This window comes from Clupea harengus, chromosome 15 (genome assembly GCF_900700415.2).
Source record: "Clupea harengus chromosome 15, Ch_v2.0.2, whole genome shotgun sequence".
In the NCBI taxonomy this organism is placed as follows: Eukaryota; Metazoa; Chordata; class Actinopteri; order Clupeiformes; family Clupeidae; genus Clupea; species Clupea harengus.
This window is the reverse complement of record NC_045166.1, coordinates 14,416,581-14,431,066: the sequence shown is the minus strand read 5'-3', so window position 1 is coordinate 14,431,066 and position 14,486 is coordinate 14,416,581. Positions and strand designations below refer to the sequence as shown.

At 43.4% G+C, this 14,486-nt stretch overlaps 1 protein-coding gene across 1 annotated transcript in view; it reads right to left on the bottom strand.

Moving 5' to 3' along the window:
• Positions 1-13,684: 13,684 nt before the first annotated feature.
• Positions 13,685-14,486, bottom strand: part of fndc1 (fibronectin type III domain containing 1) — a 55,171-nt gene continuing 54,369 nt past the window's right edge. Inside the window, exon 23 of the mRNA XM_042709979.1 lies at positions 13,685-14,486. This exon is cut by the window's right edge and continues 184 nt beyond it. The gene's annotated coding sequence lies outside the window, so the exon portion shown is untranslated.

Genomic DNA, 14,486 nt, shown 5'->3' with positions numbered 1-14,486 from the left:
CACAGGATAGCGCCAGAGAGACCATATGCTACAGATGTGTAGCATCACACAGGCTAGCGCCAGAGAGACCATTGGCTACGGATGTTCAGCTCAGAACTCCATTAATGAGCAGAGCTACCAGGGCCCAGACCAGGCCGGCTGTGTGTGTGTGTGTGTGTGTGTGTGTGTGTGTGTGTGTGTGTAGTATGGGTGGGTTAGCTATGACCTCACCCAGAACACTCAGACGTGCTTATCTTCACAAACTATGACTGGCAACAGTGCAGACGCTGCGGGAGAGAGGGACAGAGACACATAGGAGAGAGAGACAAAGAAAGTAAGAAAGGAAGAGATAGATACAAAGAAAGGAAGAGAAGGAGACAGAAAGGAAGAGAGAGAGACAAAGAAAGTTAGAGAGAGAGAGAGGGGGGAGAGAGACAAAGAAAGGAAGGGAGAGAGAGAGACAGAAAGGAAGATATAGAGAGAGAGGGGGAGAGAGAGAAAGAAAGGAAAAGATAGAGAGAGAGACAAAGAAAGGAAGAGAGAGGTGAAGAAAGGAAGAGATAGAGAGAGAGAAAGAAAGTAGAGAGAGAGAGACAAAAAAAGGAAGAGAGAGAGAGACAAAGAAAAGAAGGGAGCGAGAGAGAGAGAGAAGGAAAGAGAGAGAGAGACAGAGAGAAATGAGGGAGAGACAGAGAGACAGAGAGAGAAAGAGGGGGAGGGAGAGAGAGAGAGAGAGGAGAAAACTGCATTACTAATGTGCCTGCTGAGACGTGTTTCAACTCAAAGTGTTTTGGTGCAGCAACAGCTGGAAAAAAATCAAAACACAATAAAAACAGCACACACACAAACACATGCACACACATACATGCAGTGATGGAAGAAGTATTCAGATCCTTTACTAAAGTAAAAGAACAATGTCAAAATACTCCACCACAACAAAATGTCCTGCATGATAATTCCTACTGAAGTGAAAGTACAGCAAAATGTAGTATTAAAGTAAAAGTACCGGTTTGGTCCATCTGACTGATATTAGAGTATCATATATGACACCATTAGATTATTGATTTTTGAGTAAGCAGCATGTTATTGTTGCTGGGGGTAGACAGCAGATAAACCTGAGGGGTCGTGTGATGATTCATGGGAGAGGAAAACCAAATTACAAACAAATGTGTTTTCAGTGTTTGGACTTTGGTGGAGCTGTTAACAACGCATAGAGATGTGACCCCAAGTACCTCAAAATTGTTGTTAAGTTGAGTACTTGAATAAATGTACTTAAGTGGAGTACTTGAGTAAATGTATTTCAGTCGAGTACTTGAGTAAATGAACTTCAGTCGAGTACTTGAGTAAATGTAATTAGTTACTTTCCAGCACTGCACACATGTTGTTGACATACTCCCAAAGCATCCAATGACAAATGTGTCTGTTTGAGGAGAGTGTGTGTGTGTGTGTGTGTGTGTGTGTGTGTGTGAGTGCTCCTGGTCTGCGGTGTCTCTCTGCCTGGCAGCTATGTTGCCAGAGGGATATGTTATGTAACAGTGAAAGAGGAAGCATGGATTCTCTGCTCTGATGCTTTCGGGGGAGCTAGCAAACGTCCTCCTTTAATGTTGGAGCCATCAAGGGCTTTATTACTCACAAGAGCTGATGGCTTTAACAGACAGGGACACTTGACTAGATAAGTCTGGTCATTAATATTTTTTAAAGGGAGTAGCTACCATTTATAAAGTATGAAGTGCAGTAATTAATATTATTTATGACTTGTTCATGTTTAAGACATTCAATACAACCTTTTCATTAAGGGATGGTACATGTAAAGAGTAGTTAATACAAACAGACCATAACCTCCAGTATGCATTAATACTTTCCATGTTATAAAAGGTTTATTAAGAGTGACTTTCATGATTTAGTAATGATTGTGTGTTGTGTGTTAATGTTAATGACTAAAACCTGAATGTTAATACCAGTGGCCAGTGGACACATCTTCCTCACAGGGCTTTCAAGTTCAGTGAAGGCAGGTACATTTTAAAACAGTATCTGTCAAGTTCAGTGAAGGCAGGTACATTTTAAAACAATAACTGTCATGGCCATCACACTGGAGGTCAAGTTCAGTGAAGGCAGGTACATTTTAAAACAATATCTGTCATGACCATCACACTGGAGGTCCAGCCCCATGTTCTTCCAGCTACAGCTAGATGTATGGGTTCTTTAGGCAGGTTGAGGTTCTATTGAGAAGATCGCTTGCAAACATGTTTTCTCATTCTGTCCCTGTCCAGATGTTCTGCTTGTGAGGAATTTAGAAAAAGATCAATTCTCCTCAGACACACAGGCTCCGCCATGTGGAAATGCTCTGTGAGATTAAGTGAATCCAACTCAATCAGTGACAAACTTGGCCACCGTTGGTGTGTACTTTATTGATGTCTGTAAGCCTGATGGCCTCCAGGCCGGTGTCACTTGCCGAGAAGTTGCATCATATTGTTCACGGAGAGGGGGATTCTGCAAAGGACAAACGATGGAAACCCCCCCCCAAAAAAACAATAGATTCTCATTAATAAGCCTTTGCTTTACAAGAACCTCTCTGAACTTTCTTTTGCAACGTTTTCCAGCTACTTCCTCCCATTTGCGTGTTCAGGAGTGTGTCATGGTGTGTGTTAATATCTCTGTTAAGGTGAGTGTTAAGAAGTGTGTTATGGTTTGTGTTAAGATCTGTGTTAAGGTGAGTGTTAAGTAGTGTTAACCACACTTTCTGACATGCCAGAGGAAGAGATGCAGTAAGCCTCCATGATGGATGAACTTTGACCTTAGGATGACCCTAGCAATGAGGAGGCAGCGGGCATTAAACAAAAGTGTAAATTATTATTATTATAATTTTTTTTAATGAAGACGGTAACACATGTAGCTCGATCCATTAGCATTGGAGAAGTGCAAAATATTTTAATCTTGCTGGATTTCATTACATAGTATAATCACATATATAATCACAGTCATGTGGACATTAGTCATTATTTTCTTGTTAAATGTTGCAGGAGAAAAATACAGCCTCTGGAAAGTAGACAAGTAAAATATAGCAAAAATAAGACTTGTATACAGAAATGACTTATTACTGCTTTCGATGTTTTGGAGATACTCACCCTGCAGCTCACTGACTGAATACAGATACCTCACCTACACCTGAGTGGCCAGACAGCTAAACGACGAACATCTTTCTCCTCGTTTTCAAATTCCACTCCTTCCTTTCTTGCTTCATATCAATATCAAGGGAGACATGTGGGGCTCCAAGTGTTGGCCCACTCACCAGCTAACATGTCCCTTTTTCCACCCCATCTGGCCTAACAGGTGTGTGTGAGTGTGTGTGTGTGTGTATTTGTGTATGTGTGTGTGTGTGTGTGTGTGTTTGTGTGTGTATGTGTGCGAGTCTGAGTGAGTGTGTGTGTGAGTCTGAGTGAGTGTGTGTGCGAGTCTGAGTGAGTGTGTGTGTGTGTGAGTGTGTGATGGATTTTTTTTTTTTTTTAAAGATTTGTTTTTGGGCTTTTTATGCCTTTAATTGATAGATTAGTGAAGAGTGGGACAGGAAATGAGAGGGAGAAGAGGTGGGGAGTGGACAGGAGAAATGACATCGGGCCAGATTCGAACCCGTGTCCTCCATGGGCGTCAAGCCCAAATGTGGTCGGGGCTACTGTTTGCGCCACAGTGCCCCCTGTGTGATGGATTTAATTTGTGTCTGATCGACTGCTTTTGTTCCCGTTCACGGACACAGAGCGGAGAGTGGTGGTGTAATGACTCAATGGTAAATCATGCCGGCTCATCGGATAGTCTGCTGTGCAGACGTGAGAGCCCGAGAAATAAAAACCTGACAGATTGTTTTAAGAGATCTAATCCTCCTCACTCGTCCATGCCTTTCTCTGACACACACTCACACACACACACACATACAGACTCACGCATACACACACACAGACACACTTACATACACACACACACGCACACATACACTCACACACACACACACACACACACACGCATACACACACACAGATACACACACACGCACACACACTCAATTTTCCCTGTTTCTGCTGGCTTTTAAAGAGTCCCTGGTCTGAGTGTTTATCTCAGGGGTGTCTGAGCTTTTGCTCCGGCCAAATCCTCCTGTTCTCACTCCACTGATTTAGTGCTCTCTCCCTCCATCCCCCCTCTCCCTCTCTCTCTCTCTTTTGCTCTCTCATTCTCTCACTCTCTCTCCCTCCCTCCACCCCCATCTCCCTCTCTATCCCTCTCTCATTCTCTCACTCTCTCTCCCTCCACCCCTCCTCTCCCTCTCTATCCCTCTCTCATTCTCTTACTCTCTCTCCCTCCACCCCTCCCCCTCCCTCTCACTCTTTATCCCTCTCCCATTCTCTCACTCTCTCTCTATCCACCTCTCATTCTCTCCCTCCCCTCTCTCATTCTCTCTCTCTCCCTTTATCTCTTTCTCCTGTTTTTAACCCTCTCTATGACTTTCTTCTGTACAGACACTGATAAGTACAGTTCAGCATAGTGTAAATAGTGTGTGAGATAAGTACAGTGTAGCATAGTGTAAATAGTGTTAGAGATAAGTACAGTGCAGTGTAGTGTAAATACTGTTTGAGATAAGTACAGTGTAGCATAGTGTAAATAGTGCGTGAGATAAGTGCAGTGTAGTGTAAATAGTGTGTGAGATAAGTACAGTGTAGCTTAGTGTAAATAGTATGTGAGATAAGTACAGTGCAGTGTAGTGTATATAGTGTGTGAGCTAAGTGCAGTGTAGTGTAAATAGTGTGTGAGATAAGTACAGTGTAGCATAGTGTAAATAGTATGTGAGATAAGTACAGGGCAGTGTAGTGTATATAGTGTGTCAGCTAAGTACAGTGTAGTGTAAATAGTGTGTGAGATAAGTACAGTGTAGCATAGTGTGTGAGATAAGTACAGTGTAGTGTAAATAGTATGTGCCAGACAGTACTCCGCCTCCTGCTTTTAGTTTTTGATTTGAGACATCACTGCATGAGTGCACACAGTTCTAGACAGGCTTGGAGATGTGACGCTGAAGCCTCAAACAGTCAGTGCAATACACTGCCATATATATCTCATGTCTGAAGAGGAGGGACGTTGGAGGACTTCAAACGGTCAGTGCAATACACTGCCATACATATCTCATGTCCGAAGAGGTGGGAGGGAGGACTTCAGCCTCGTGCTCAGCACTGGTGTCTCCGCTGCGCAGATGAGGACGTGGACACGGGCCCAACATGGCCACCACTGCTTCTGGCGCTCCTCCTCTGGCAGGGGGACCTCAGACCTGAGCAGCCCACTCTTGGCAGCAGGTGGCAGGCACAACAGATGCAGAGGTCCCCTGGGACTGGATGCAGGTGGGAAAACACTGGGGATCAGAAATAATACATATTAAGTATTGGGGAGGGAAGAACGGTGAACCGCAATCAATAGTGACACCATGTAGTTCATTTGGAAGGCAAAGTACCTGCTGTCTCTCATCAGACTGCTGAAGACCACTGGCTCGATCTCCCTCTGCTGTCTGGCAACAGAACAGATGCAATCAACAATCAGAGGAACTAAGAGGGAGGAGAGAGGAATGAGAGGAGAGATGAGTGAGAAAGGAAGAAAGAAAGAACAGACTGAAAGAGAGGGAGGAGAGAGGAGCGGGAGGAGAAATGAGTGAGAAATGAAGAAAGAGAGAACAGACACAAAGAGAGAGAGGAGCGAGAAATGAAGAAACAGAGAACAGACTGAAAGAGAGGGAGGAGAGATGAGTGAGAAATTAAGAACAAGAGAAAAGACAGAAAGAGAGAGGAGAGAGGAGGAAATGAAGGAATTAGTCATTACTGCAGATGTTGTTGATATTCAGCGGCTGATGATGATTTTCTGCTGAGAGCAGGAAGTCTCGTGGATATGATCGTTCTTTTCAACTGTGTGCTTTGTTTTTCACTTAGCTCTGTTTTTTTCCCCACTGGGCTGTTTTGTGTTTACAGACTGACTGACAGGTGGGAACAGGGGGGTATTCGTCGTAGCTCGCTAAGCGGTTTAGCGAGCTAATTTTCAGGCTAAGATAAAAAACGCCCCTCTTTTTGGTTCGTGGAAGCAACTTTTGATAAATCACCATAGTTACATATCGATTAGCACTAACCTGCTCCAGGGCAGGCTAACTTAAGTGTAGCTGGATAAGCTTGCCACACCCCCGGAAAAAGGAGGGGTCCCATTGACCAAGGACTGATATTAGATAGTTAATAAGATTAGCGGAGGGAGAGAGTTCTTTGCAATCGCCAAGATCAATTATTCTTGTATGAGCGCTGCCGATTCAGCCGACAAGGAATCATTCATTTACAAGACCTTCTCGAGTCATTTATTGCAAACACCACAGTCGAACATTGACTGGCTTGCGCTTTTTTGCGAGTGGTACATTTTTGTAGTGTCGGTGATGCGGAGAACAAAGCACTCATAATTATATGAGCGTTATTAGTACACCATAGCATATCATTATTGTAGAAAATGATTAAGGTGGACTCATGATAAGAATAGAGAGAAATACAGACAATTTATTGTCACTGCTTCAATTTATTGCATTTGTTATTAATACATTTAGTCATTTAACAGACTCTTTTATTCAAAGCGACTTACAAGAAAATGTAGAACTATATCGAGGAAGGAGGTGAGGGAATTCAAACTAGCAACCTTGTAGTTTCGAACCGGTAGAGGGATCCTCTGTACCAGTTGACACTTGCTGTCAGTTATTCATACATAGATATCACCCTATAAACATCCCAACACACCTTGCTCTCACAGCGGTGGCGGTGTTGAATTTTGCCATGATTATGATCTTGTATTCTTCATAAGCGTTCATGTTCATCTCCTGCTCGCCAGCGGAGAAAAAAAGAGGCCTTTTATTTGAGTTTAGAACCATTATACCGTTAGAAAATCATGGTTTTGGTGATCGACCTTTCCTGCCTTTTGAAGTAGGGCGTGCACGCGCAATAGCCCTGATAACTTTAGCCTGGTTGAAATTAACCACATGATTTGGATGCGGATCAGCCGTTAACGAACCGATATTTGCTGTTCTCAATCAGCTCGCTAATCTTAACGGGCTAAAAGGCCAATTGATTAACTTAGCTTCAACCCTACGACGAACGGGCCCCAGGAGGGAATAAACATGTTTCCCTGGTGTGGTATCCTAAGGATGGCTGGTGAATGTTTACCCCACTACAAACACAACAACACTACACAACACAACACAACACCTCAACTTCAACAACACTACACTGCACTCCACTACTCCTACTAATAAATGAATACATGAAGATGTAAAGTCCAGTGGCAGAGCTCACCCTACAGCTATGAGAGGATTGAGGTCACACCTTCTCTCTCCTCACTCTTTATTTCTCTCCATCTCTCTCTCATCTGTCTCTCTCCCTCATCTGTCCTCCTCCTTCTCATCTGACTCTCTTTCTCTCATCTGTCTGTCTCTCTCATCTGTCTATCTCTCTCGTCTCTTTCTCTCATCTGTCTGTCTCTCTCATCTGTCTCTTTCTCTTTTTCTCCCTCTCTTTCCTTGTCTTTCTATTCCTGATCTCAGATGATTTAATCCATCTGGAATGAGAGGTAACATTTTCCAACCCAAGTGGCCCATGACCTACTTTTAAATCACACGCACGCACGCGCACACACACACACACACACACACACACACACACACACACACACACACACACACACACACATTAGTTTTGCTGTGGCTGAAACATTTTTAATATGCACACAATCAAAGGTAATTATGTGTGATGTTCAGATAATGTGTGGAAATTGGATGGTGGTGGAGGACGCTGTGTGGTCAGCAGAGGCTTGGCTGGACTGGAATGGGCTGGGTTGTGGTGCAGACAGATCAGCACTAGATCAGGACTGGATCAGTTGGCTGGAGGTTTGTGTGGAAAAACAAAAAAAAACTAAACAACCCCCCCCAAAAAAACCTGATGGAATGCAATCACCTCAGTTTTCCCACTCACATACACTCTGTCTACTCTTTCTCTCTCTCCCTGTCTCTCTCTTACACACATACTCACGCACAACACAATCTCCCTGGTCTTTCATTCACATGCCGCCCCAACTCCACATCCTTGAATTTCCTTTTGAATTAAATTGAATGTGTGTCAAAAAATATTTATTTTACATCTGCCTAAAATCACATAATTACGGATCTCTTCCGTGTCTTTGTTAAAGAGATGATTTAATAGAGATAAATATCGGACATCTGCGGACGTCCATCCCAAATGGGTCTCTTGGTCCAGTAAAGTTCAGTTTTATTTGCTGTTCGGGCCTCCAGGCACTCATTTAGACTCTGCTCTGACTGAGTGGGTTCCTCTGCAATGGGTCTGGCCCTAGTCTGGCCCTAGTCTGGCCCTAGTCTGGTTCTAGTCTGGCTCTAGTCTGGCCCTAGTCTTGGGCCAAATCAGGGCCATCTTGTACTTTACTCAAGAATAGGATGGCTCTACCATGCCTAAGTATCTTGTATTTTACTGGGGAATAGAACAGTTATTTTGTCCCCCTAACATCCTGCATTCTTCTGCAGAACGGAACACTGGCAATGTTCTTAGCGTACCTATGTCAAACATCGCCCATTCTGTTAAACAATCAAAATGCTACGTTTAATAATGGATTAACAATCTATAACTTCAGTTTAATAATGGATTCACATGACAACGCGAACGTTTGCCGATAACACACGCCGTCCGATAATTAACACCGTTACGATATGTGTCATGCGATGTCCTGAGGGAGAGAACAATGCCCTTGTCCTGAGGAATGGAATTGTCCTGCAACTCCACAGTATTCTGCTCCCTCTTGAGCTGTGCTGCTGGGAGGGATGCTTTGGCAGGCTGTAGTGACACAGGGGCAGGGGCTTTAAACTTGCAGACTCCTCTTTTTGAAAGTGGGTGTGTCTGGCATGGGCCACACACATACAGAGTGCAGAAATCAGCCACCACAACCTTTATAGTGTCCCTTGGATGCAGGCAGCAAGCGTCTACTAAATAAATCCATGGAATCACATGAGAGTGAAAGTTTTAATGACTGAGGTAATCTTAATGTGCAGACACAAGCACATGCATGCACGCATACACTCAGACACACACAAACACACACAGACACACAGCACGTGGCCTGGGCCTCATTATCTTAAAGAATCCAGGGGAGGAGGTCTATGACGACTTCTCCTGTGTCCTAGAAAAGATCAGTCCATCTGTTTGGCTTAGGCTACAGCCACTCTAATGTGTTTTAGTTTTAAAACGCGTCACTTTTGCGATGTTTTACAGCTGCCGTCCATACTATTGCGGCGTTTTTGAGACCCTAAAACTGAGACTTTTGGAAACACTGCTGGCCCCGTTTCAGTTTGAAAAGTCCAGGGTTGCATTTGAGTGTGGACGTGCAGTAGTGCAGAAATGCAGTGCTTCCTCACTGGATCTTATCAGTCACGACGTATCCCTCCCTCATTTGTCACACTACTATCACGTGACCCTTTTCTGGAAGGGTTTTTCCATTTTCAGGCATGTTAGTGGTAGTATTATTTTTTTTTATACCATATATTGGACATTTAGTCTGAGTTATGATCAGTTCAGGAAACAGGTTTAATCCTGTACAATGGTGCGCAACCAAAGGAAGATAGAGACAGAGGCATCACTCAAGGCTTCACCTGAGACTCTTCTGACCAGCCATTGAAACATTTCAGTTATATGTCCTCTGAGTATAAGGGGTGTCACCCTGTATCCATGAGGCCTTGGAGCCACAAGTCTCTGAGCCATTTGCTGAAACCTTTCACACCTCCCTCAGGACAATCTCTCTCTCTAACAGAATATTCAACCAGGAATGCTTACATTCTAGCTTAAGTCCAAATAAAAGCACAATTACAACTAGATATAAGATGCATTGAATTATTGACTATGGTATATATCATTATTAACTCTAAACCTTAAATTCTGATTCCTTCATTAGTATGGACAGACATTATTTCTGAGATGGAGCTACCACACTCGTCTGGACGGCAGCAACCTCATTGAGCTACTTGAGCAACCACTTTACCTTAGACAGTTACGGGACAAGATTACAGATGGCAACCTCAGTCCCGCCCTTGCCTGAGGTACACCACAGCCCTACCACAAACAGCGTTTGCCAAGCTTTTCTATCTATGAAGACTTCTTCCGTGGTCCAGAGTAGATCAGTCTAGCTCTCTGTTTTAGAGAGTTATGGGACGAGATTACACACAGAAACCTCACTCCTCCTCTGCCACAACCTCACCATTCTATCTGAGTTCTAGAGGGTTTAAGGATGAGATTACAGACGGCAGACTCTCTCCTCCTATGCCTGAGGTATGCCACATCCTCACCACAAACAGCTTTTATGAAGCTTCTCCACCAGTTGTTTTCAGGCCAGGAGGTCAGCCATGTTGAAGTGGCTCAGCTTCAAATACCTGAGCAGTTAAAAGGCCTGAGTATGTCATTCAAATCATCTTTTGTCATAAAGAAAACAAAGAAACATCTGGGACAGCTTTGCTGAAAAGCATTTACAAGATGACAGCATTGTGGTAACATGGACAATAATACCAAAGGACTTTTTGCCCTACTTGACACTTTTGGTCTCTTGCACGAAGTGAAAGAGCTTACACGCACATGTGAGGCCAATACCACTACGTCTATTCTATTTTATGTACTTTGAATGTAAGCTTGTATTGTTTTTCACTCTTAAGTGTTCTGTCTTTATGCTTCCTTTGAATGTTCCTTTTGCTTTTATTTATATAAAGCACATCGAATTGCCTATGTGTATGTAATGTGCTATATAAAGACACTTGTCTTGCCTAGTCACAGAGGGTGAACTGAGGGCAAAACTCAAAACAAATAAGACCACAAAACAAATATGAGCTATACTGTACACCACAGGACACAGGAGAGCTATACTATACCATAGTATACTATCCTATACTATACTATAAGCCACAAAACAAATAAGAACTATACTATTCTATACCATATACCACAAAACAAATAAGAACTATACTATTCTATACGCCACAAAACCAACCACAGCTATATTGTACATCACGAAACAGAGAGTTATACACACCATAAAACAATGTAGAGCTATACTGTTCACCATAGAACACAGAAGAGCTATACTGTCCACCTACACGAGACATTAGAAGTACCCCATGGTGTGCTTCTCTATCTCCCCCTCATACAGGACGTGGCCTAGCTATCCTATCCCAGCATGCCTCAGTGCTGCTTCTCCTCTGCCTGTGTGTGATTGGCCCATATGAGTCCCAGATGTCCGCCCGTTAAGCAGGCACAGCCCCGGAACGCCGTACTCCAAACAAAATGTTTACTGTTGAGGATGAGGGAAAGTCATCAAGCTGTCATGGCTCTCAATCATTCAGAATGAGGCGGACAAAATGGCCGATCACCCCAGAGCAAAGGAGGAAATAACGGTTAGGCTAATGGAGTTGGTGTGGTTATTAATTGGCCCCATGTGCGTTTATGCTGGCGTCCCCCTCAGCATTACTTCATGCCATTATGTTTATCGTTTCTGGTCGTTAAGATGCGTCTCTAAACCACAAGTCATTTCTGAGAAGCTAGTTGTTCTGTCCTGTTTTTCTGAATTTCTGTGGTTATTTATTTTACCTGTCGGTCTCCAACAAGTCTTTGTTGTTCTCCAAAACCTCTCCTCTTCCTCTCTGCCTGTGTTACTGATTTTCTCATTCTGCTTCCCCCCTCTCTCTCTCTCTCTGTCTTTCTCTCTCTCTCTTGTGTTTCCATCCAGTCTACTGACATCATCTCAGTTCACAGAGTGCAGTAATAATCACTTTTTTTATGTTTCTACCCTCAAGAGTTGCCATGTTAAGCCATGACGGGGCTGTTATTCAGAGCGGGGGATCAGAGGAACACTCTGTCAGTCTCTCAGTCCGTCCTTCAGATGTGTTGACAAGGGGTGTCACTTCCATTCCAGAACAGCAAACCCTCTGCCTTGTGAACTCTGGAAAACATGAGCCGGCACCTAATTAGGCATCCCCACAATCTCGCGGCAGGATTCCATATTTAAACGGGACGCCTCGCACAGCGTCCTGCTGAGCCAACTCAAACACCTATCTGTTTTTCTGTTGTTTTTTTATGACTTGATAGGGAACTGCTGTTCGCGCTGATAACACCGCATTTTTCTCCGGTTACTTGAAAAAACTCCAGCAGTGCCAAGGCTGAGACGGGGGTCAAACAGATGAGCGAGCGCCTGCCTGATCCAAGCTGCGTGCGTGACAGACTGCACTGGAAAAAGAGTCATCACCACCGGCACTGAAGCCCTGCGTCTGTCAAGAGAGAGCTATTTCATCCCGGGCTGACGCACATGACGTGAAAACTGTCAGAAGAGATGAAGGACTGAGGTCTCCAAGGTGACACTGATTGTGTAATGTTTTTCTTAGTATTCATGGCAGCAAGAAAAGACTCTCCATCCCCTGACTTACTTTTAAATATCAAGTTATCTTTAGTCTTTAGTTATCAATTACTTATCAAAATGCTTTTTATAATTTAATGAGAGAGAGTGAGATGGATGAGCTTTCCTAGCCAAAGTAAGCTGCACCCTCACATCTGCTAGATGAAGAGCCGTTTAAAACACAAATGGTCGCAAATTCATTAGTATAACTATTGAAACCATGGTAACAATCACCAAGAGGACATCACTTCCAATGCTCAGAACGAGAGCAGTCTGTAGTAACAGTGATACTGCAGGGTAACCATACAACTGTCACAATCCACTTTAAACTACATCACAGTTACATCACCTGCAAACAATTTAGACCTACATCTTTGTGTGAGTAAATCAGTGTGTTTATGTGGCTTTTAGGAGCAAAGGCCTCATGTGGAAAATGAATCAGCATCACCGCATGCAGTTCATTATAGTGATACCTCTTGTATTGATTTCATTAAAGAGCAGTTTCTCCACATGAATCCATTGTAACACACAGATGCTTTTAAACGCTGTGGCAAATACCACGTCATCACATAGGTCCTGTGGTGAGCCGCAGTCATGTTTTTAGACACACAAAGATTGCGTTCATTTAAGACTATGTCTCCTGATGTTCAGTTGTTTCTGTCCTTCAGTAACCCTAAATGCAGAGTGACCATCATGTTCTTGTGTTTTTAGGGAAATCTGGGTTTGTAAATGAACTGACTGGGGAACTAATGCTGTTGGTGCTTAAAAGCTATATAGGTGAAACACACACACACACAAACACAGACACACATACACATACAAACACACACACACACACACACACACACACACACACACACACACACACACACACACACACACACACACACACACACACACACACACACACACACACACACAAGCACAGAAACACACACACACACAAGCATAGACACACACACACACACCCTCACACACACTGAAATACTAACCAGGTGCATGGACACGTGTCTGTGTCTGACTGTCATGATTCAGTCAGGAAACTTGGCTTTGGTGCCTCAGAAGGAAAGACTCACACATACACACACACACACACACACACACACACACACACACACACACACACACACACACACACACACACACACACACACACACACACACACACACACTCCCCTGTGTGAAGCACACACAGAGACACACACACACACACACTCTCCCCTGTGTGAAGCAGATACAGCGAAGCCAAATCCAAGCCCAAATAAAAATAAACACTTTAATTCATTAACAAACAAATGAGAAGTGTGCAGGCCTGATAAACCAGGAAACTTATTTACAGTTCTGTGAAGGCTGAGTAAGTAACGTCCAGACGTGAGATTTGAATTAGTCTCTGTGTGATTGGACGGGGATGCGATGGAGTGACAGTTAGTTGTTTAGCACCTTTATTCAGTTAGATCCATTCCTGAGCACCTCATGAGTCAGTTTCCATTAGCCCTCAAATGGCCAATACTGCCACATCAACTTTCAATACACTGATACAAACATCACATAATATAAAAATGGCCAGTTAGCAAAAACATCTGAACAAAATCAAAACAACAAAATCAAATAAAATACACCATCCTACCATCCAAACAGGAAAACAGAAAAACATCAAGCTGTTCTTTCTTTCGTCGTGTTTTAAACTTTGGTTTGGAGCGAGACTTCCGTTTGCCAGAGGCGTCGTTTGTGCTTTGATCTTCCCTTCAGTTAGAGTGAATGAGTTGTGTTTGGTCAAATAAATGACCCCTTGTGTCAGGTGTCAGAAGCCATAGGGAATCACTGTCCTTCTCTCTCATGTACCCCTGGACTCCTGAAGAGCGCAGTAACAAGCTGACTAACATGCTTCTCATTTCCTTATATACAGACTGCTAAACTCAAGTGCATGATACAGGATACGCAGGAATATTAGTGTTACTTTAAAGTATTATGTTCTCTCTGTCACAAGCAGTAATATGTTTGTTTATGGTTGCCATGGTGAGCAAGAG